General features: G+C 42.6%; 1 protein-coding gene across 7 annotated transcripts in view; it reads right to left on the bottom strand.

Moving 5' to 3' along the window:
- The window catches only part of znf385d (zinc finger protein 385D), a 143,609-nt gene that overhangs the window by 94,268 nt on the left and 23,898 nt on the right, over positions 1 to 25,443 (bottom strand). For 2 of the 7 annotated variants that reach the window (XM_061821378.1, XM_061821382.1), the window contains 4 exons: positions 13,821 to 13,918; positions 8,707 to 8,895; positions 4,565 to 4,715; positions 3,682 to 3,780 (listed from right to left, as the gene is read on the bottom strand). The gene's annotated coding sequence lies outside the window, so the exon portion shown is untranslated. Of the gene's footprint in view, positions 1 to 818; positions 3,580 to 3,681; positions 3,781 to 4,564; positions 4,716 to 8,706; positions 8,896 to 13,820; positions 13,919 to 25,443 lie in introns of those variants that run through there. The other 5 variants (XR_009795216.1, XM_061821377.1, XR_009795215.1 and 2 more) reach the window with 4 other exon arrangements.

Below are 25,443 nucleotides of genomic sequence, written 5' to 3'. Positions count from 1 at the left end.
GAGATAGAGAGAGAGAGAGAGAGAGAGAGAGAGAGAGAGAGAGAGAGAGATAGATAGATAGATAGATAGATAGATAGATACTGTGTCTAAGACAAAATGGCGAAGACCTGTGAGGTTCCCCAGGGGTCAATCCTGGGACCCCTATCTGTACTTTCAACACGTACACTGCTCCATTAGACCAGATCATGACAGACAGCTATAATGTGACAGACAGATAACTACTATACTACTACGTAGTACTATATAGAACATAATGTATTTTGAATACACATCGATACATATTTTTTGACCTCATCTAAATAAACTCAACTTAATATTTCCGCTCATGTTTCTCACATTTGCACAATCCATTTCATGTACGAAAGGTCTGCATTTTTTATTCTTTCCTATTTTATCCCGCATGCTGTGTCATTTCTACCGTGAAGCAAACATTCCAAATAAGTATGCGGGTGGTAAATACATCTCTCCCCCCCCCCTGATTTGATTTCCATTCCCACGCCAGACGCAATATCTCCAACACAGATTGGAGTTTTTGGTTAAACAAATACAGCTGCATGCCCAGTGGAAATAATCATCCTGCCTGGTTAAAGCTCAACGGGAAAAGCAAATAAAGCTTAACTTTAAAAAAAAAAAAAAAGGAACGCATTTTTGTGTATGCGACGGGCCAGACCAGGAAGGCAAAAAGTATGAAGTAACATGAAAAGGAAAGCTGAAAATCTGCATTAAAAAAAAAGATTCAAGGTCACGTCGACATACTTCCTTGGTACCGTTTTTTTACTCCGACGCAGCTTTGGCAACATAAGGAGGCGTTTTCGGGCATGTCACAAAGACCACAAAATATACAATTAGGTAAATTTGACAGCAAATATCTGGAGATAGGTTCCAGATAAAAAAAGAGGAAAAAAATGGGAATTTTAGTACTGAATACAAGCATGCCCCTACTTACAAAAATTCACTTTAAGAATATTCCGGACATTTAAATGCTTACATTTTAGTTGACACATTTATTCAATACTTCTGTATGTCAGAATTTACCCGCTAACAGACAAAACAAAAAAGGGAACAATATGTTACGCCCAAGAAAAAAAAAGTTGCTGATTTTAGTACTGAATACAAGCGTGCCCCTACTTACAAAAATTCACCTTCAGAACATTCCGGATATACAAACACTTCCATGATAGTTGAAAGATTTATTCATTACTTCCGTATGTCAGAATTTACTAGCTGACAGACAAAAAACAAAGGGAACGATATGTTACGCCCAGGAGAAAAAAGTTGCAGATTTTAGTACTGAATACAAGCGTGCCTCTACTTCCAAAAATTCACCTTAAGAACAATCCGGACATACAAACGCTTCCATGATAGTTGAAAGATTTATTCATTACTTCTGTATGTCATAATCTACTAGCTAACAGACAAAAAAAAAGGGAACAATATGCTATGCCCGGGAGAAAAAAAGTTGATGATTTTAGTACTGAATCCAAGCGTGCCCCTACTTACAAAAATTCACCTTAAGAACATTCCGGACATACAAACGCTTCCATGATAGTTGAAACATTTATTCATTACTTCCATATGTCAGAATTTATTAGCTAACAGAAGGAACATCAACGCGAAATTACAGTATGTTAAGCCTTTTTTCTGGCGTTTTGAGTATTTATGTTACCTTTGACCTGTTGGTCTTTTATTTGGATAAAATTCTGATTTAATTTCATTTTTAAGATTTTTTTGAACACTTTTTGGTGTATAAATATACAATGTTGAATTTTTTTTCCACATGTCAGTGTGACAAATGAAGAGTTGAAGCAAATTTCTTTTGCCTCTAAAATAAAGTAATTATTCTTGGGCAGAAATGTATGTCCAAGTATAGTCAATTTCATATTTTTTTTTTTTTTTACAACTAGATACTATTTGTCTATCCCTACTTTGTCTGTTCTTAAATTAAGAACAAGCAAGGAAGTTACATTTACGTCAAGATTAATTTACGCCTATTCAAACTGCTTAGTCAGATCATAGTTTTATTATTAATATGTGCGTTACAGGTCCGCCCAATAAAGTCCATCTTATCTACAGCGACATGAAGACGCAACATCGCTCGCCCACGTCGCTACTCCTCGGCTAATATCACGCAAACGCACGCTAATGCATCCGAACACCATCTTCATTTATTTTTTTTTTCCCCTTTCCGTGTCGCCGTTCTGCGAATATGAATCATGCGACGCGCGGTCCAAGTATTTTGTTTTCTGCCTGGTGGAACGTACAGGAGGCCCGCTCAGCCCTTACCTGACAAAATAAGAGCTGACAACACGACGCCCCGTTTTATTTGTCACCCGGCGTACGGATTGCAAGGCCTCATGGGAAAACGCACATCTGTGACACACGCTCGGCAGAAGCTTGGGATGCAAGATCAGTGTGACCTTGTTTACATCATATTTAATAACAATACAGCTCTAATGTACCTTATGTACATCATGTTTAATGTGCTGTGTACCCCTAATATAGCATATTTACGTCACATTTAATGTCTATACACCTTTATTGTGTGATATCTTAATGATATTTAATATAAATACCACTCGTGTTCCATATTTGTCATATATAATTTCTTTGGGTCTCTAATGTCCCCTATTAATATCATACTTAACATCTATACCACCATATTTACATCATATTAAGCATCTAGACACCTGTAAATGTATGATATCTACGTCATATTTTATGTACATAGCGCTGATGTACCATATTCATGACATATTTCAAGTCTTTCTGCATATATCCATATTTATATCTTATTTAACATGTATACAACCATATCTACATCATATTTTTACGTATGTACCTCTAATATTTGCACCATATCACTTCTAATGTACTATATTTATCGTCATAGTTAGAATACCACATTTAAATAATCTTCAACTTATCTCTGTTGTACCATAATGTACATTGTACTTAATGTACTTCTATTTTATCAAGTCATATTTCATGTTCTGCCCATCTCTAATGTACCATATTGACATCACATTAAATATATGTGCCCCTGACATTTGTATTAATTTTATTTCACGTCTATACACTTCTAAAGTCAACTATTTACATCGGATTAAATGTATGTACCACCAATTAATATTTTTTGTATATGAATTTATTGTTTCTAATATTATTATTATATTTTTATTTATTATTATATATTTTATTTGTTTTTATTTATTATTACTATACTATCCATTTATATATTGAAAATGCCTGCCTACCTCTAATCTATCACGTTTACATCACATTTAATGTCCATATTTATGTCATATTTTACCTTCATCCCGCCTCACTGGCGTGACCGCGATTGGCTGGGATTTTTGTCAGTCTTTGCAATCATTGGACGGTCTCAACTGTCAATTTCCAACCGAAAGGTAGCGAATACCTCCCGCTGCATTGGCACGAGTGCTCCAAGTTATAAAAGTTTTGCTTTGGCGGAATCCAGTGATATCATGGTGACGAGGAAATATGTTGAAGTGAGTTGAGGAGGTTCATTTAGACAAAAGTAGCCCTTTTCCACCAACTTGTGCCATATGTACACACTTGCTGTTGTGAAGAAAGGGACAAGCAAGGAAACAAATACAGTATATTGAAAATAATACTTGCAGGGAGCGACTTGGACTCAAACACTACATCACTGTCACGAACCTCCGGTACGGGGGCGGACCCAAATGCAGGACTTCGAGGCAAAGGCACGATGTTCAATGTAGTTTATTCCGGAATCTGGGTCATACACGGCGTCGCAGTCTGAAAAGGCAGGAGTACAGAAACGCGAGGCTAGGCAGGATCCAAAACACACGCAGCAAGGTCCAATGACTGTGGGGCAAACTAACAACTCAACAGGACAGGACCAAACAAAAGGCCACAGAATCGCTGTGACGAGGGTTGACTTACGCGTAAAAGCAGAGAGTCCCACAGGCAGTGAATGCAAGTCACTAACGCAAGGCAATCAACTGGCAACTGCCAGTGAGAAAAACTCCAACTTAAATGCCTGATAGATGTCTGATTACAGTCCCAATGCGAAACAGCTGCGAGGGGTGACAGGTGTCACCGCCCAGAGGAGTGGCGTGGCCACGCCCCTCTTGGCAGTGGCGTGGCCAAGCCTTGCTCATGATTCCAGCGCAGATCCCAAACCAAAAAAAACAGAACAAAAAACATGACCAGCTGAGGGTGGAAGTGGGGTCCCGTGGGAGGGTACAAACCCCCAACCCCAGTCTGTCTGGTGGCCGACCAGGCCACCCAAAGCGAGGCGTGGCCACGCCCCTCTTGGCAAAGGCCAAGCCTTCCTCGTGACAAGTACATACTGTATATTCAATGAAATGAGTTTTTTTTTCCTCTTGAACTGATTCACGGCCACACAATTCATTTCAGTGGGTAAAATCGATTTGTGTAACCAGCTTGGCCGCAGCGCGGATTAAACTCTTAAGTCAAGGTATATAATCTTCAGCGCTCCCTGGTCGAAGTCGGCACGCGTCCGACCGAGTGAGAACTCGATTCATTTGGAGGTGAAAGGTAAAATGAGAACATTCACCTGGCATCGCTCTGGAGACGCCACACTCCGCAATCCATTAGCGGACCTTCGCTATTCCGTCTCGTTCCCCCGAGGCCTCATCGCCGTCGTCTTGCTGGCGGTGGAAACACTTTGGAGAGAAACGGCTCATTTGTCTGGAATATTGCGCTGTCTGACAGTGGGGGGGAGGGGGCGAGCGGGGGGGGAGGAGATTTGGGTGTAGCTTTGTGATCATATTTAAGATCTGGCATTTAACACTAATAATGAAAAGAGCTTCGGAATTGCCAAAAGTACTTACTGGCACTCTGTATAGGTGTTTGTCTAAAAATGACTCAGGTAAAAGTAGAAGTAATTATTCAACATGTTTTGCTCAAATAAAAGTAAAAAAAGAAAAAAAAGTCCCTGAAATGTACTTGTGTACAAAAGCAAAACATTAAAATGAATTCTTACTGTCAGTTTTATTGGGTCATGGAGAAGGTGATCTGTTGGAGCTAATTTATGCTACCATAACGTGTTGTAATAGCTTTGCTGAAGATATGAGCGGACTAAAAAAAAAAAAAAAAAAAAAAAAAAAAAAGAGCGCACCTGATTATAAGCCTCACCCAGTACATTTGTAAAGGAAATACCATTTGGTACATACATAAGCCGCACCTGTGTAAAAGCCGCAAGTGCCCACACTGAAACCCGCGTTGAGACATGAGATATTTACAAAGACGGTGCACTGAAAGAGTTTTCAAAGTTTAAAACCTTAGCTTACCATAGTAACAGTTGCACAAACAGGGCTGGTAAAAAAAAATAATAATTTAAAAAAAAAAAAAAAAAAAAAAAAAAAAAAATCAATAAAATAAACAGCTAACGCTAACACGGTGCTAACAGGGCCCGTTAAAAAAAAAAAAAAAACAAAAAAAAAAAAAACATACCGGTAAAAATCACTGAAAAACGGAAGTAATACAGCAGCAACACGCTAGCACGGTGCTAACACTAGCATGGCACTAACGCTAGAACGGTGCTAACAATAGCACAGCGCTAACAGGGCCCGTTAAAAAAAATCATACCGGTAAAAATTAAGGAGACACGGCATTAACACAGCTGCAAAACGCTAGTGCAGTGTTATACTTTATAAAAACAATGCTATATAAATTAAATGTAAAGCATTAAATCGTACTCTTTGTGAATCGTGATTTCATGCTTGCAGGACATTGACGTGCCGTTCCTCTTTGGCCAACAGGGGAAGTACTGTATACACATAGACAAACAGTCGCACTCACAATCACACCTAGGGGCAATTAAGAGTGTCCAATTAGTGTTGCATGTTTTTGGATTGTGGGAGGAAACTGGAGTACCCGGGCAGGCACAGGGAGAACATGCAAACTTCACACAGGCGAGGCAGGGATGGAACCCGGGTCCTCAGAACTCAAAACCTCAGAACCCACCGTGCTGCCTCACAAGTTACTCACTAAAATGCAGAAATACCAGGGGCTTTTCACAGACGAGAAATAATACCGTACAGGCCCATGGGAATAATTACCTTGTCTGTTTACATGTATTGCTATACCCTTTGTGTTCTAATATCTGTTGTGTAAAGGGTCATAATGCCTTGACTTAGATGCTAGTTTCGGTAGCCAATCTATAGCGTTTTTCATTGTGTTAGCATTAAAATGGAAAAAAATCATAGATTATGTGGTCTACTGAAATATACATGTATGTACCATAATTCCTGGCCTACAGAGCACACCTGGTTAAAAGCCTTACCCAGTATATTTGTAAAGGAAATCCTATTTGGTACCCAGTATATTTGTAAAGGAAATCCTATTTGGTACATACATTCACCGCAGCTGTGTAAAAGCCGCAAGTGCGCCCATTGAAACTCTAATTGAAACACGAGATATTTACAAAATAATAACACAGAGAGTTTAGCGCTAACGCTAGTGCCGCGCTAATGCTAACACTGCGCTAACAGGGCCGGTTAAAAATAAAACATACCGGTAAAAATAACTGAGACACGGCACAGTAACACGCTAGCACAGCGCTAACAGGGGCGGACCGGTGAAAGTCACTTCCTCGGCACATATATTCCACTGGTCTGACGCTTACCTTTTCCACTCGTGTGCACCCTTGCGGCCGTAAGGAAAAAATGCACAAATTAGCCGCATCACTGCATAAACCGCAGGGTTGAAAGCGTGTGAAAAAAAATCACGGTTTATAAGCCGGAAATTACAGTATATGTGGTTTTTTTTTTATTTTTTTTATTTGTTTTGACAATAAACTATAAGTGCAAGTGGCAATAAACAGCTTTTATGTTCACTCTGTGCTGCCTGTCGTAAAGTTCGGCATCTAGCACTTGCAACTCAGATTTTAGCTCGCAATCGAAGACAAAAATTGGTTAAGCAATGGCTTGTATTCGAAAAAACTGAGTCACTCATAAGTCGAGGTAGCCCAGTTCTAAATTCAAGTTCAGATATTGTACCAGAAAAATACTGCAGCGGGTCGACTTGGCGTGCGGACAATTGTAATAAAAAAATGGATGCTATGAGTATGAGGTGTTTGTGATTGAATCGTGTTGAAGTGACAACAAGATGGGCGAAGCCGTCTCATCTTGTCTTGTCTTGTCTTTGGAGAGCGCGAGATTGTTTTTGGACGGCGTGGCTGACATCACGCGGCGCTCGTTCAGATTTGATGACATCAGCGTGAGAACCGACGAGGTGCCTGTGAGCGGTGTCCAACAATCACATGTGCTCGGGTTGAACGCCCATTCAGCAAGCGCAAAAGCAAATAGAGTACGTAACGTGGAACTCTGTATTTTTAGGTTTACCAGTAAAAGCCTGCATTTTTTCATGTTCATATATAACAAGGACAACTTGTGAATTCTCTGCCTGCTGAGGTAGTATCACCCCTGTAACAAAGACAAGAAGGTACTTTCATACTGCAAATAAAAGCCATTTTTTTCCAGCTTTCATCCCCATGTTCTTCTTTTGTAAACAGTGTGCCAACATGGAATGTGGGGGAAGGAAAGCAAAGCACAGTAGTATGGCAGCGCATCTTTCCACATTTTTTTTTTAAACAGAGCATTAGTTAGCAGTATGGCACAGTGGTTCCTCCACATATGAGTTTAATTTGTTCTGTGACCACAGTTGTATCTCAAAACGTTTGTATCTCAAATTATCTTTTTCCATTGAACTTAATGGAAATGCCATTAATCCGTTCCAGTCTCACACCCCAAAATGTATTGTTTTGCGTTTTAATAAAAGTACCACTCTGGAATATCCATCCATCCATTTTCTTAGCCGCTTATCCCCACGAGGGTCACGAGGAGTGCTGGAGCCTATCCCAGCTGTCAACAGGCAGGAGGCAGGGTACACCCTGAACTGGTTGCCAGCAGTCGCAGGGCACATCGAGACAAACAGCCGCAGTCACAATCACACCTAGGGGCAATTTAGAGTGTCTAATTAATGTTGTATGTTTTTGGGATGTCAGAGAAAAACGAAGCGCCTGGAGGAAACCCATGCAGGCACGGGGAGAACATGCAAACTCCACACAGGCGGGTCCGGGATTGAACCCGGGACCTCAGAACTGTGAGGCCAATGCTTTACCAGCTGAGCCACTGTGCCGCCTGATTCCTTCACATAGAAGTTTAATTTGCTTAAGTTTAATTTGGATGGATGGGTGGACACATATGAGTTTAATGTTTTCTGTGACTACAGTTGCATCTCAAAACGTTTGTATCTCAAATCAGGTTTTTCCATTGAACTTAATGGAAATGCCATTAATCCGTTCCAGTCTCCCACCCTAAAATGTATTGTTTTGCTTTTTTAAAAAAAAAAAAGTACCACTCTGCAATATTGTACTATAAGCAGCAACAACATAATTCAGTAAAATGTAACAAATTAATTATTATAAGTGCCTCTTGCCCATTGTTAGCTGGGATGATAGCTGGGTTCCCGTGACGTTTACTCCCGCCATATCTGAAATTTTTGCTGACAAATCAAAACGCAAAAACAGCCAAATGAATGCTTTTATCTCCAAAAACTCATAAGTGGGGTTATTCATATCTCAATGTACTATTCTATAGAAAGTAAAGGGTGAAGATGGACAGGTAAGAGTGTTCTAGTGGGGATAAAATACAATTCCAAGCTTTAACCTACTCCTACTTTAAACTCACTTACCAAGTCAATTCGCCAGCTCGTAAACACGCACCAAACAGCCCACTGATTACCACCTCAGGGACAGTTTTTATCATTAACGTGGATGTTTCAGATGATTCTGGTGCAACCAAACATCGAGTCCCGTTGTGGTTTTTCGCTCCGCTATGATTAGCGGTCGGTCATGTCTGTCGCTGCAGCGTCTCAGGATCTCTGCAGGGACGTTGGGGGGCACAAGTAAGAAATAAATGTAATTTCCTGTCAATCGTTGTGAACGCAGCGTGACTCCAGTTTAGCACATTCCAAGCACTTAACTCCATCAGAAACACATGAAAACACTCAACAGGACAAACACACAAACCGAGGCCTGTTTAGCATAACGCCGGAGAAATTATCTGTGACGTAGCCGACAACACAGGAGACGTGGTTTCCTGCAAAAATATATTATGAACCGACTTTTGAAGTCCAATGGGATGAGATAAACACAAAATGTTAACATCTTCCCTCTCGGGTGCTGTAATATGACCACTGTTTACGAAACAGTGAGCGGGAAAAAAAAAATAAGAATTGGTGGAAACTTTCACTTTGAAACAACTGTTTGGGTTTTTTTTTTACTGAAAACCCAACTCAAATGTTTTACGAGGATTTTAAAATCTTCTTTTTTACCAGTGGCGTACCAGTGCAATTTAATCCAATTACAGATTTGAAATAACACACTTTTTAAAGTATTCCATCCCTCCATTATCTCCCGCTTTTCCGGGTCGGGTCACGGGGGAAGTAGCTTCAGCAGGGATACCCAGACCCAGCCAGTTCTTCCAGCTCTTCCAGAGGGATCCCCAGGCGTTCCCACGCCAGCTGAGAGACATAGTCTCAGCGTTTCCTGGGTCGTCCTCGGGGTCTCTTTCCGGTGGGACGTGCCCGGAACACCTCACCAGGGAGGCGTCCAGGAGGCATCCGATCAGATGCCTCAGCCACCTCATCTGGCTCCTCTCAATGCAGAGGAGCAGCGGCTCAACACTGAGTCCCTCCCGGATGACCGGGCTTCTCACCCCATCTCTAAGGGAGAGCCTGGACACCCTGCGGAGGAAACTCATTTGCTTGTACCCGGGATCTTGTTCTTTCTGGCACGACCCAGAGCTAATGCCCATAGGTGAGGGTAGGAACGAAGATCGACTGGTAAATCGAGAGCTTCGCCTTTCGACTTAGCTCCCTCCTTACCACAAGGGATTGATACAAAGTCTGCATCACTGCAGACGCTGCACTAATCCGTCTGTCGATCTGCCGCTCCGTTCTTCCCTCACTGGTGAACAAGACCCCAAGATACTTGAACTCCTCCTCTTGGGGAAGGATCTCATCCCCGACCTGGAGAGGGCATGCCACCCTTTTCCGACTGAGGACCATAGTCTCGGATTTGGAGGTGCTGATTCTCATCCCAGCCGCTTCACACTCAGCTGCGAATCACTCCAGTGAGACCTGGAGATCACGGCTTGATGAAGGCAACTGAACCACATCTGCAAAGATCAGAGATGCCATGCTGAGGGCACCAAACCGGACACCCTCCACGCCTAGAAATTCTGTCCATAAAAGTTATGAACAAAAATCAGTGACAAAGGGCAGCCATGGCGGAGTCCAACTCTCACCGGAAATGAGTCCGACTTATTGACGGCAATGCACCTGTTCTTATGTGGGGGAAAAAAAAATGGAAGACAATCATAAAACATCACTTTTGACAAAATGAAGACTTGTGTTCACTAAGTTCTCCAAATAAGGGCCAAATCGTGCTTGCGTCAAGCTGCGAGTGAGTCACTCTCCAAATTACATCTTTAAAGAACAAAATGTTCAACCAAATCAAATCAAATTCTGCTAGCTTAATGCCAACATAAATTGTAAAATGCCATAGTCAGGCAAACAGAAATTAGCATTGATGTTACAGTAATCATAAATGTTTAAACAACTCCTACTCTAGCACAAATGGGGCAGCGTCGTACTCCGTACAAACTGAGCCAGCAAGAATACTCTAAGCCATATATTATTTCTGTTCTGTGGTAAAGGCTATTACTCGAGATTAATGGGACACTTTTTCTTTCTTTTAATTGGATTTCATCTTTTCGCTTAGGGATCCGTACTGCCACACACGTCGCGGCACATTGTGATACTTTTCCGAGGCGTGCAAATCTTAAATTTATACTTGCTTACTGCAGTGATGCATAAAAATTACCGCTTAAAAATCGGCAATCCAGCGTGAAACACGATGTGTTATATACGACCAAATCATAACAAAGTAAAAGTCTCTTTACGAGCTCCCCAGTGTGCGAGAGCGGCGACACCGGCGGAACATTCTGCCGCTCTTGTTCTTTAAAGAAATAAATCATCTTCCCATTTTGGAGATGGCCAAGCGCCCCCCTCTCACCTCTACCCTGAGAAATAATGTGGAAAAAGAACAAATCAATGGAGGAGAAATTATTCTTAGCGGATGAAGAAACTCCAGCGACACGAGAGAAGCTGGAGTCGTCGATAAAAGCCGCACTTGTGACTTGAATTTGATCGGCGAGGAAGACGCCGAGGGGATAATTTGATGTTCGTTCGTTTGTTCTCTTTGGGGGGAAAATGAGCCGCCCCGCTTCCACTTTTGCCACCCTGAGCAGTTTCTTCGCCACGGAAAATTTGACAAACAACGTGACCGCCATCGGTAGTGAGTCATCCGCAAATACGGAGCGATTAAACCTTTAAACAAAAATGTGACACGAGTCGAGAAAATAAGTCCGAAGGAAATCCAAGCGCAGGGAGTCGGGAGTCCTCCTCTGGCTTTGTGGAGTTGACTTGTTGATGTTACTGTTTTGGGGCAGCTCGTCGAATTTCATATTCTGTCAGCACCCGTCGGAAAAATAAATAAATAAATAAAATCAAGATTTTCTCAGTATACCCTGGAGGAATTCAATTAAAATAAACATTCTAAGGCAGGCGACACGGTGGATGATTGGTTAGTCCAGAGACTTTGTAGGACATCTGGAAATGGCCATAATGCTCAAAATGGCCAGCTTTCCGTATGTCTTCAGGTGTGGGTTTGGTTTTTTTTTTTTTTTTTTTTAAACTTTTTGTGGATCAACTAATTGTCGATATGCCAACCAGAATTTCGTGTTCCACAGGCAAAATCACTTTAGGGGATGAATTTTCCAAACCTTCTGGAGCGGCCTTTGCTGAATCCAAATGTATGCTTCGAACTGAAAATTTGCGGCGGAGCATCTTCAGACATTTTTGCAGGTCTAGTCACAGAAAACAAGCACAGTGCGAAGTAAAACCGAATTTGGGGACTGAGCCCAAATTTAAAATGGCAGGATTCCTGTGTAATTATTTTTCAAGACTTTAATACTCATGATAAACATTCCTCAATAATTTCATGTTGCTGAGTGAAACCGATTTTGGGGCCTGATTATTATTATTTTTAATTACCCCACTAAACCACCACCAGTGACCCCTATAAAACCCTGCATTCTTAAACCAATATGGGAAAATTTGATGCGTTTATGAAAATAGTTGGCCCCTTTATTTATATGTTTAAAACCACGATGGGGGATTGGGAATGCGGAATTGCGACATAACACAAAACATTGGTACATCACAGGAATAACAAAACATTTTGTCCCTTCCAACTCCAGACTTTTATTGTCTGTTTTATCTGAGCGTTGCTTATCGCTTCCATAATATTTTGAGCGTGAAGGCGCACTGATGATAACGTGGCCTTTTCACGCTGCTTTTTACAACCGGCTGTGTAAAAGCAGTGCTTGGTGTCGGTGATATGAGTTTATCTAGTGTTGATGTGCACCCCCCACTCGTCCCCCCCCCCGACAAGTAGGAAGCGTGGAAGTCATTTGGGAAGGTCGGCAAGTGGGCCACACGGTTTATGTACTTGACACTGATTTCCAAATCAGTTTTCTGGATTGGAAGGAACGCATGTTCTCCCCGTGCCTGCGTGGGTTTTCTCCGGGCACTCCGGTTTCCTCCCACATCCCAAAAACATGCAACATTAATTGGACACCCTAAATTGGCCCTAGGTGTGATTGCGAGTGCAGCTGTTTGTCTATATGTGCCCTGCGATTGGCTGGCAACCAGTTCAGGGTGTACCCCGCCTCCTGGCCGATGACAGCTGGGATAGGCTTCAGCACTCCCACAACCCTCATGAGGATAAGCGGCATAGAAAATGGATAGGTGGATGGATGGATAATGAAGCCTTGATAAAATGAACTTCAAGCCATTCGCCTTCGGCAACACATTTGGTACTAGGTAGCACCCTATTTACTCAAGTCTCACCTATGATGAGTACTGAAATATCAACAATGTCACCATGATCATACACAGGTGTGGGAAGTTTGGATGAAATGTGAAACTTTCAAAAATTTTGAAGCTCTTTTTTAATATTTATTTATAATAACTTTACACTATCTTGGGTGATTTAGGCCATGAAAAAAAACTTCAAAACAAAAATTTTGTACTGTACAGTAATGTGGGTCCACTGTATTTTAAAATGTAAATATTATCCATCATCCATTTTCTTCGCCGCTTATCATCACGAGGGTCGCGGGAGTGCTGGAGCCCATCCCAGCTGTCAACGAGCAGGAGGTGGGGTACAGCCTGAACTGGTTGCCAGCCAATCGCAGGGCACATTGAGACAAAGAGTCGCACTCACAATCACACCTAGGGGCAATTTAGTGTCTCCAATTAATGTTGCGTGTTTTTGGGATGTGGGAGGAAATCGGAGTGCCCGGAGAGAACCCACGCAGGGACGGGGAGAACATGCAAACTCCACACAGGCGGGTGCGGGATCGAACCCGGGACCTCAGAACTGTGAGCCAATCTAAATATTAAAAACCGAAAGTAAAGAAATGAGCCAGTTTTATAAAGTGTAATTGAGCTGAAAATTTCACAAATATTTTGGTACATTTAAGGGGCGTGGCCTATTTTGTGACATCAAGACCCTGGGGTTGGTCAGCTTGGCCACTGATCATGCAGTCAGTTCCGGGTTCAGCATCCGCTCCAAGCACCTTGTGAGTGTTTTTAATTTTGTATTTTGTGTCTGACCACTCGCCCTGTTCAATAAACGTCTTTTTTTTAACTCATATCAAATTTAAAGACGAAGATACCTGATGATGATGATGATGAGCGCAGTCTCTCTCTCTGCTGGGTGGCTTTATTGTCCATTTAAAGACTTCTTTTGCGGCCTTTATCTCGGGGTACGCTCCTGCAGACAGATCAGATAATTAAATATTGATAGAAGGACGGTAATTAACGACGACTAGGCCGGCAACATTATCTGCCCGGACCTGAATGGGCCCCGGCCGAGACTCGCGGGTCAGCGCCACACCACCGCCGGTCGTTTGTCAAGCTCACTGACCCGAATCCTGCTGTAATGGGATGGAAACCGGCACGGCAACAATGAGCTCACTTGTTTTTGTCTTCCTAGTTGCTCCTTTTTTTTTTTTTTTTTTAAACATACCCCACTTAGAAGAGAGTGGATGTAAAAAGTACAAGTATACGATGCCAGGTTTTTTGTGATATAAATAAATGAAACCTATATAAATCATTTTCCTGTTAATGTGATCGTTAACCTGTATGTACAACTTAGTTAGTTTTTAGAAAAATCTTTTTGAGAGGGGAAAAAAAAAAAAAATAGTCCGGGAGCACAAATTTGCACAACCTTTTGTAAACATCAGTTACGAAGAAGTTGGGACTTTGTGTAAAACATAAATATAAAAAGAATACACTTGAATACGCTACAAAGGGAAGCCATTTTATTCTCAAAATGATGAATTTTGGGGTTTTTTTTTTTGGTGGGGGGGCAATATTTTCTCATTTTGAACTTGATACCAGCAACGTGTTATTAACAAGCTGTGATGGGGGCAGGAAAAGACGAGGAGTTGAACATGTCTTAAGCCAGGGGAAAGGGGGCACACCCAAATGCAGGACTCCCAGGCAAAGGCATGTTGTTCAGTGGGCTTTATTATAAACTAAAGTTCTGCACGACATCACAGGCCAAGAATGGAGGATCCCAAAAAAAAAAAAAAAACAAGAAACAAGGTCCGATAACTATGAGACAACTAAAGAGCAGAACAAAAGTGTGACTGGACGATAATGGCGCGGTGGCGGAGTAACCCAGGATGCAGTAAAGGATATTAAACGAACTGGGTAATGGTAATGACTAAACTCCAACTTAAATACATGGTCTAATCACAGTGCCTCATGTGAGACAGCTGTGACCGGCGACAGGTGTCATAGATGACCCCTTCTTGGGCGTGGTCCAGCCTTGCACATGACAGAACAAAAAAAAAAAAAAAACACGTTTGGATCATTCCACGTTAATTGGAAACGGGTCAGTCTCCTGAATCAACATCCAAATGCAAGGAATTTAGGCGACAAAAGTTGTACGTCGATGCAAATTTCATTAGCCCGTCTGTGGTGTTTCACATTATATGTGAGCATAAAGTTAGGGAACTGCATCGTGAAGGCCTGGTTAGCACATTGGCCTCTAGTTCTAAGGACCTGGGTGCAAATCTGGATTTGCCTGTCTGTGGTTTGCATGGTCTTCCCATGTCAATGTGGATTTTCCATGGGTACTCCGGTTTCCACCCAGATTCCAAAAATTGATTGAACACTCTAAATTGTCCATATGTGTGAATGTGAGTGCAAATTCTCGTTTGTTTATATGTGCCCTACCATTTGCTGGTGACCACTTCGGGGTGTACGCCGCCAGCACACCCATGACCCTAGTGAGGATAAGCAGTTCAGAAAATGGATAGGTAAATGGATTTTAGTTTGATGGTATGGTTCGGGGCAGCACGGTAACCAGTTCAGGGTGTACCCTGCCTCTTGCTCGACAGCCGGGATAGGGTGGAACACTCCTACAACTCTTGTGAGGATAAGCGGCTATGAAAGTGGATGGATGCTGTGGTTCGGTTGAACAGTTTTATGGTGAATTCCAACAGGGAGTGACGAATAAACAATCTTGAGCAAGAGTCTTGTTCCTCTTGTTCTGTTGACAGCAAGAGAGCGAGAACGGGCGCTATGGAATATTTTTAAAACTGCTTTAATATTTTTAAATATATTCAATTATTGAAAGAGAAACAAGCTGCGCTGTAATGGATGTGCGATAATACCGCTTTGAGGAACCGCCGTGTGTGTGTTCCAGTGTGTGTCTCTCACAGCATATACATCTTGGGATTTTTAGCTCCTGGAATTCCCGCCGCCTGCTTTGGGCCACAGTTGATTTGTCATCCTTCCTCGCGTCTCTTTCCAAGGATGGAGCCTTCCCCATCATCATCCTCCTCATCATCTTCTGATAATTAATAACAGCTCGGTTCAGAGTTTCTCGTTTGTTGTCTTTTTCCCATCCTGAGCTTCCAGATGTGTGTGTGTGCGTGTGTGTTACACGTCCATTTGTCGGAGATTTTGTTTTTCCAGGTTGGACTTGACATGCCGGACGGGAATCAGCAGCTCTTCATCCTTCTTGTTAGTCATCTAATTATTATTAAGGGGGGGGGGGGGGGACGCGGGATATTATTTGCTTATCTGCTCCTCGTTAATAAGGTTTTCATCCAGCGTTTGGAATTAATCCGAGAGCGGACGCGGCCCGAGGGAGACGACGTGAGCGGCAACAACAGAACACAATATTGAGTCCCATCAAGGGGTGAACGGATTCCAACGGGATTTTGGGTCACTGAGTCCCGCAGAATTAAAGGAGCGGTTTTCCACGGATGCTCACTGACTGGGGGTCAGGTGGGATGCGTTAAACGTGGGTACTGGGTCACGTCTGAGGGACCGGTAGAGTCAAATGAAGCTTCTCTGTCAGCAAGGGTCATGAGCAAGACTTGGCCACTGCTCTGGGCGGTGACAGTTGGCCGTCTGAGGACCACGCCACGGCTGTGACCGATCCTTGGCCGCCCCCCGACCGAGCCTCAGCGACGACGGATCCACAGCAGTCTCCCGATCAAAACTCAGCGGAGACTGATCCACGGCCGCCTCAAGACCGAGCCTTGGCGGCAACCGATCCCCGGCCACCTCATGACCACGTCCTGAGAGGTCTTCGTCTGGAGCAGTCACCTCACGTCTTCTGTCTGGTTACTGCTTCGCCTTTGGGTTCCTCCTCGAGGACGTCCGCCCGAATCACCCTATGCACCCTGGTGCTTGGCAACCGGGTCGACCTCCTAACCTGCTCAGCCGGACGCCTCACATTGGGTGGCCGAGACGGACTGGGGTCGGGGTTTGGATCTTGCATCTAGCCTAGCGTTTTTGAGCCTCTGCCTATTGGTATCCCACCTTTGTTTGGAATAAAACCATGCATAATATCATGCCCTCGTCTCTGAGTCCTGCATTTGGGTCCACCCCCGTGCAGCTTGCTTTTGAGATATTTGACTTTTGCAGATATGAATGCATTATCTTTGCTGTCGGCCGTAATATTAAACTCTCCAAAATAAGTACTTTTTAGGAAACAATTGAGTTACCAAAAAGGTTTCCTTCATTAAGATGTTATTACTCCATATTGTTTACTGCTGCACACTAATAAACACAATACCACCTACAAATTATGTTCAAGGACCAATTTGACATGCTAAAAGTTGCGCTGTCATCTTGATCTTCCAACCAGGCTTTCATTTTTAACAAAAGCAAATGACTGCTGATATATCATCTTGCCTAAACTTCTTTTCAAAGCACTTCCGGCCCACAAACATGGAGAAATTATTCTGCAGTCTTTCTCAAATTATGTCAAAATGACAAAATACTACAAAATGAGAGCACAGGTGTTCTACATTAATCCTCAGACAGTTGAATATTCAAAAGAGTTAATAGTTTTGTTGTCAAGCTACTTTCAACACTATTTGGTAATAAAGTGTCCGTGTCCATTTTCCAAGCCTCCTATCCTCACAAGGGTCACGGGAGCGCTGTAGTCTATCCCAGTGTTTAAAACACACACACTGACAATGTGAGGGTAGCCCAAAGGCACAGATTTATGAAAAAATATGAAATTGACTGAATTTGGAAATCTAAGGTTTCCGCCTGACAGCAATGATATACTTCTGTCCCACAACGGACCCCCTCCGAGCCTTGTTACGGCCCACTGTCACTTTTTGTTGCGTTTACACCATTTTACTACAGTTGGCTTGCTTTCTCATCTGCACCGTGACTGGCGTGTCGAATTTTTTGACAGTTTAATAATCTGTCCAAGCATCCGTGGAAATCACAGCCTGTCACGTTTGCCCATCGCGTTTTCTTACATCCGTCCCGCGGGGTCCCTGACGGTGTATAGTGAACCCCTGCAACCGCACCGATTTTTTTTTTTTTTTTTTAAACAATCGTTTTTATGAGTTTTGTACAGTACAGTGAACCCCCCGCATCATCCAAACTAATAAAAAACAAGACAGACACAAGACAAGACTCGGTTCATTGAGCAAACCGAATGAGCCTTGATGAGTCTTGTCTTTCATCGGAAGGGAAGAACCCAGAAGCGGTGAATCACAGGTGCGAAAAGTTCACTTGGCTGCAGAGTTTTTAAATTTAAAATCACTTTATATATTTAAAAGTCAAATATGTGTGCATGCTATCTTACTAAACACACACAAACACGTTTTATACTTTGAATTGAATTCAGGTTTTGCCACATTCCAACCACCTCCCGCCTAAATGGCCTTCCATTTTTTTTTTTTTCAGTCCGATGCTTCCATTTGCAGTATGTGTAAACATTTATAAACAAGTCAAATTCTCTGGAAGCAACAATTATATGCACAGACATAATACAGTACATAATATACATACTTTTCATTTTATGTCTCGTCATTGGGTTTTCATCCCCACCTGTTTTTGACAAACGTGCTTCTTGCGTCTTCCAGTCAGCTTCCTCCAGCCGACCGTGTCATGTCCAAGTGTGTCTCGTCAATTTGCCTGCAATTAGTTTCCTCGCCTGTCTCAGTTCTTGTTTTCCAGTTCCCTGTATTTGTTACTTTTTTTTTTTTGTATTTCATTTGGTTAATTGAGTATTTTGAGTGCCCCGTGTGCTTTTTTTTTCCCCATGCATCCATTTTCTTGCACTTCTCCGAGTTGTTTTCCTCCCACATCCCAAAAAACTTGCAACATTAATTGGACACTCTAAATTGCCCCTAGGTGTGATTGTGAGTGCGGCTGTTTGTCTCCATGTGCCCTGCAATTGGCTGATAACCAGTTCACCCCGCCTCCTGCTCAAGCACTCCCTGTGACCCTTGTGAGGATAAGCGGCTAAGAAAATGGATGGATGGATATTCCGGAGTGGTACTTTTATTAAAAAGCAAAACAATACATTTTAAGGTGGGAGGCTGGAACGGATTAATGGTATTTCCATTAAGTTCAATGGAAAAAGATAATTTCAGATACAAATGTTTCGAGATACAACCGTAGTCACAGAATAAATTAAACTCGTATGTGTCCATCCATCCATTATCTACCGCTTTTCCGGGTCAGGATGCGGGGAAAGTAGCTTCAGCAGGGATACCCAGACTTTCCTTTCCCCAGCCACTTCTTCCAGCTCTTCTGGAGGGATCCCGAGGCATTCCCAGCCTTGAGACATAGTCTCTCCAGCGTGTCCTGATTCGTCCCCGGGGTCTCTTTCCGGTGGGACATGCTCGGAACACCTCACCAGGGAGTCGTCTGGGAGGCATCCGAATCCGATGCCCCAGCCACCTCATCTGGCTCCTCTCAATGCGGAGGATCAGCGGCTCGACACTGAGCCCCTCCCGGATGACCGAGCTTCTCACCCCATCTCTAAGGGAGAGCCCGGACTCCCTGCGGAGGAAACTCATTTCGGCCGCTTGTATCCAGGATCTGCTCCCGCCATCAGATCTCCGCTAAAGCCGAAAAATTGATCAGTTCCAGAAGGGACCAAAGTTTGAATGGATCTGGATCATTTGTACCATGTCTCCGACCACATTCTGTATTTTTTCACTTTCTAATCCCAAAACGCTTATTTTGGAATTCGGGTAGAAATGATTGAGCTGCGCGAAAGGCACAATAACAAGCTTTTTTTTTTTTAATCTACAATAAAAGCTGTCCATAAAACCCTAAATGACCGAGCTGAAGCGATAAAAGCTTCAGCCTGGAGGGGGGGATTCATCTTTTATGCTCCAAACCTTCTGGCTAGAGCGAGAGTTGACCGCCCAGCAAGGATTACGATCTTTGATATAAAATGGAGGCCGCGAGGAAAACAAATGTGAAACAATGAGAGGTGAATGATGCTGAGCAGTTTTCCTATCAAACAAAAAAAAGGATGATTTGTTTTTTTTTTGTTTTAGTTCATCAGTATCAAAAGCTTGACGGTTCCTGAGGGGCTCAATGCCACAAAACACGAGCGTCACAGCGAGGCTGGCAGCTGATCAATCAGATAACAGCCAACAAGTGAAGACATTACCACTTCAGTCAAACGTTATTAATTGCCGGAGATAAGTTCCAGACCATCCAGATAGGTAGAAAATACGAGAAAAACACAGAGAGGTCATAAAAAATACACTTAAACGTGTTTTTAAAAAAAACTCTTTAAGTAGTCCTTCTCACTCACTGTCAAGAAATGGGAAACTAACATATAAAATTAATGTGAGAAAAGGAAAAGAAGACTCCTGTCTTGCTTGCCCAAAGCTGTTTTTCACTCCAAGTTCATTAAATGCCATTAACAAATGAATGGAAATTACAGTAATTATAAACCTGTCATGAGCAAGGCTGGACCACGCCCAAGAGGGGTGTGGCCTGGCCACCGCTGTGAGCGGTTTCATCTCTGACACCTGTCGCCGGTCACAGCTGTCACATGAGGCACTGTGATTAGACAACGTATTTAAGTTGGAGTTTGTTGAGTATGCTTTCCCGCATGCAGGGCTACTCCGCCACTGCCCCATTACACTCCAGTCACGCTTTTGGTTATGCTCTATAGTTGACTCATAGTTATCGGACGTATTTCTTGTGTTTTGGATCCTGCCTTCTTGGATTGTGTTGTCATGCACAACTTTCGTTTATAATAAAACCCACTGAACATCATGTCCTCGTCTTGGAGTCCTGCATTTGGGTCTGCCCGTGCACCATTGGTTTATGACAAAACCTCCAAACAACCGAGATTGAATGATCTCAATGTGAAACATGCAACATGCAGGCTTTGCATTGTTCATTCATCCATTCATTTTCTTCGCCGCTTATTCTCACAAGGGTCATCCATCTAATCAGCATACTTGTCTCACTAAACATGTCTTACCAAAGCCAAATAATCAGAAACTCATGATTACTCATGTATTCAAATGTTTACTCCTTAACTACTTTAAGATAATCCATCCATCCATTTTCTGAGCCGCTTATCCTCACAAAGGTCACGGGAGTGCTGGAGCCTATCCCAGCTGTCAGCGGGGAGGAGGCGGGGTACACCCTGAATTGGTTGCCAGCCAATCGCAGGGCACATCGAGACAAACAGCCGCACTCACAATCACACCTTGGGGAAATTTCGTGTCCAATTAATGCTGCATGTTTTTGGGATGTGGGAGGAGAAAACCCACGCAGGCACGGGGACAACATGCAAACTCCACACACGTGGGGCCGGGATTCGAACTGCGAGGCAGCCATTCTAACCAGTCATGCTCGGCGCCATAAATCAGGATGATACTCCATTATTTACGCTGCTCTATTATCGCTCTCCTATTATCAGTCATTATTTGAGTCACCTTGGCGTGACCTGGTGTTAACAATTACCTGGCACTAACAAAGGCCCGTCGCGAACAATAGTCCGAGGACTACTTATGTCGTCCCATCACGTCCTCTTCGGGCTTCCGCTCACGCGGTTCGATGCCGACATTGTTGCCGAACGTCCTTCCTTCTTCTTATCTGAAGGTCAAAGACGTCGGGATCTCAGCGGCGATCCGAAACCCGAGCCGTTACTTCAGCGACTGGAAATGGTGTGACCTCTGCCAAGGAAGACAGATTTTCAACTCTTCCAAGTTAAGATATGGAATAGAGTGGTGGAGGTTGTTTGTGGAACGATAAAAATTAAAAAAATCATTTTTGCAGTTTTTTGTTTTTGTTCTTGCTGCTTAGCTTCAAAAGAGTCGTCAGTGGGGAAAATTTTGAAGCTTCTGTTTTGTTTTTGTATAAAAGACTGAGCCATCGCTAGCTATTTGTTTCAAAAATATCGCCGGCAAGTTATTTAAACGAGTACCGCACGCCATTAATATTAAAAACATTTTCACTTTTCTTCCGCTACTTTTCAGTCTGCACTTTTTTTTTTCACTTTTAATTGAGTGAATGAGTTGAAACTTTTTTTTTCCACATCTGTCTGTACTTGTACTTATTGTAAGTACAAAGTGTGAATACCTTTGACGCCTTTGTTGTTTTTCCACATCCATATTTGCAGACGCCTTTTACACACAAACACACACACACACACACACACACCGAACCCGGGCAGTTCCGACACGCGGGCGCATCGCGGACAAGCGGACCATGCGTGGAAAAGTTGTAAGTGTAAACACATTGGATGAAAGGAGGAGATGCAATCAGTACAGCCCAAGCAACATGACTCATACGCAACATACGAAGAGTATTTCGCTTGAAAGGGAAACTCAAACACGCACCGAGCGCTCCCCCCCCCCCAAAAAAAAAAAAAACATACGCTCACCTGGGGGGGGTTTCTGTTTTTTTCTCTTTGTCCATCCTCTCGCAAAACAAAAGATGTTGCTATTCCTATTTTGTTTCTAATTGTTGTTGTTGTCTATCTTCTGCATATGCACCCTCTCGAACCAAATGCTTATTTTTTTTTTGTCTTTTATTGTCACTTATATCTTTGCCTGCAACTTCTGAAACCAGAAGTCATTGCTGTTACTGTATTATGTATTGCTTGTGTTGTCTCAGAGATGAGAGTTACGGATTTTTTGTTTTTGCTGACTCTTTTTTTCGTTGTCTGTTCCCTCTTAAACTACCAGAAGTACTGTATGTAGTTGTTACAATGTTATTTACTAGCCCAACTTTAGCGATTTCCATTGTGTGTCACTATTAAGATGAATGGACATGTTAGCCGAAGCGGAAGCTATGTGTAGTGTGTACCGTAATTTCCGGCCTATAAGCCGCCAATTTTTTCACACGCTTTCAACCCTGCATCTTATGCGGTGATGGTGCTAATTTGTGCATTTTTTTTCAATTTTTTTTATATAAACGGCCGCAAAGGGGCACTCGAGCGGAGAAGGAAAGAGTGAGACCGGTGGAATATATGTGCCGAGGAAGTGACTTTTATCGGTCCGGCCCCGTTAGCGCTGCGCTACTGTGTTACTGCCGCGTCTCAGTAATTTAATTTTTTTTTTTTTAACCGGCCCTGTTAGTGCTGTGCTACCGTGTTGCAACTACAACTTTACCTTGTTTTTTTTTTTTTGTTTTTAACTGGCCCTTTTTGCGCGGCAGCGCGAGCATTAGCGTTAACAGGGCACTGCTAGCATTAGCCCAGCGGCATTAGCGTTAAACTCTGTGTACCATCTTTCTATGTAAATATCTCGTGTTTCAATGTTAGTTTCAATGTTTTTTTTTTTAACCGGCCCTCTTAGCGCTGCGCTGGCGTTAGCGCTGTGCTAGCGTGTTGCTGCTATGTTACTGCCGCGTCTCAGTGATTTAAGTTTTTTTTTTTTTTTTTTTTATAACCGGCCAGCCCTCTTAGTGCTGTGCTACTGTGTTGCAACTGCAACTTTACCTTGTTTTTTTTTTTTTTCGTTTTTAACTGGCGCCTGTTAGTGCCGTGGCGCTAGCATTAGCGTTAACGGGGCACTGTTAGCGTTAGCGCAGCGGCACTAGCGTTAAACTCTGTGTACCATCTTTCTTTGTAAATATCTTGTGTTTCAATGTTGGTTTCAATGTTTTTTTTAACCGGCCCTGTTAGCGCTGCGCTAGAGTGTTACTGCCATGTCTCTGTGATTTTTACCGGTATGTTTGGTTTTTTTTTTTTTGGTAACCGGCCCTGTTAGCGTAGCGCTAGCATTAGCGTTAGCAAGGCGTCGCTAGTATTAAACTCTGTGTACTGTCTTTCTTTGCAAATATCTCGTGTTTCAATGTGGGTTTCAATATGGAGACTTGCGGCTTTTGCACAGGTGCCGCATATGTATGTGCCAAATGGTATTTCCTTTACAAATGTACTGGGTGAGTCTTATAACCAGGTGCGCTGTGTACGCCGGAAATGACAGTAATTCTTTTTGTTTTATGTTTAGTTCCAACATAACCATCAACCATGAGTGTCAAAACCCATCTTGAAACCTCTTTTTCAGAAGATTTGTTCATCTACCAAATTGCTGCTTGTGTGAAATGAGTTGCGTTCACTTCAACCATGTAGTGCTCATTCCTCAGTCTAAAGGGGAAAAAAATACATGTTTGAATGATATCTCTGTAGCTAGGGACCTTCCATGCCTCTTCTTCTTGCTGTTAATTATGCTGCATTATGCTGGGGGAGATAAAGATGTTGTAGTTTGATAATCATCGCGGAGACGAGAGTCCCACCTCGGACCGCCATGTGGCGAGCCAGCCAAGGCTTACATAACATGTCGTTATTAGTCATGTTCCAGCAGCTAATTGACAGTAATGGCGGCTATCAGTGGCGAGTGGAAAAGCTGTGGAAAGTAAGCACACATGGTTTTGTTTTGCTTCTTCCCGTCTTTGGCTTTTTTTTTTTTTTTTTCCATTTCAAAGTGACGTGTGGGTGGACAACGGGACGACCTTTTTATAGCGGCGTGTCGCTTCCCACCCGGCCGGCTGTCACTCTCATCACTCCTGTCGCAAAACACCAATCAGGTTGTTTACATTGTTGGCACACGGGTTGATGCTCGCCCACGTTTTGGGGTTCCTCGCTCTCCATCTGCAGAGCCTGCACTTTTTATTTTCATTTTTTTAGAGGACTTCCTGATTATCGGTGGGCACTTTCAACCCTGTGTGGTGGACTTTTGTCCGTGTTTTTGCCCTCTAAAAAAACGGTGTCGGAATGTGTTATGATTAGAGGCGGTAGTGAGTCACACATGTAACTTACTCATGAGCCAGTTTCTCATTTGAATGAGTGAGTAACTTACTCATTACAATGAGAAGTTATTTTTTTTCAATGTCCCAATGAGTAACAAGTTTTTTTCAAGTTTTTTTTTCCAATGTTCCAATGAGTAAGGTACTCATTGTAATGAAAAACCTTCTCATTGTAATGAGAAACTTGGGAAATGAGAAAGTGGATTGTGAGTAAGTTACTCATTGTAATGAGAAAGTTTGTCCTTTTAGGCGTTCTGTACTATCATGACTAGACCCACCAAAAAGTCTCAAGATGCCGTGCCTAAAAAAAAAAAAAAAAAAAAAAAAAAAAAAAAAATCTCTTTGCTGTGAAGCATGAAAAATAAGCTTATTGAACTGTAGCGGGCCTATTTTCACTTCTATTGCCTAGAAAACATCTAAACTTTCAATTTTGAGGCAATGTAATGCCACACGGCTCCAACAAAGTGAGGAAAGAGGCAGTTTGACACTTCTCATACAGCTGAGTGACCAAGAGGATTAAAACACTTGTCCTCAAGCTACTTTGAATACATTTTAAATGTTAGATGCGTAAAAATACCAATGTGATAGTACCCTGAATGCACTCAACCCCAAATTCTGACGTGCATCTATACTGTCAAAACCTATTTCACAGCAGCAACAACAACAACAGCAAAAATCCACAATATATAAGCAGTTCACTGCAAAACAAGAAAGATTGATGACTTCCACCGATGT

This window comes from Syngnathoides biaculeatus, chromosome 5 (assembly GCF_019802595.1).
Source record: "Syngnathoides biaculeatus isolate LvHL_M chromosome 5, ASM1980259v1, whole genome shotgun sequence".
NCBI classification, from domain to species: Eukaryota; Metazoa; Chordata; class Actinopteri; order Syngnathiformes; family Syngnathidae; genus Syngnathoides; species Syngnathoides biaculeatus.
The sequence above is the reverse complement of the archived record's forward strand: the minus strand, read 5'-3'. Positions and strand labels throughout refer to the sequence as shown.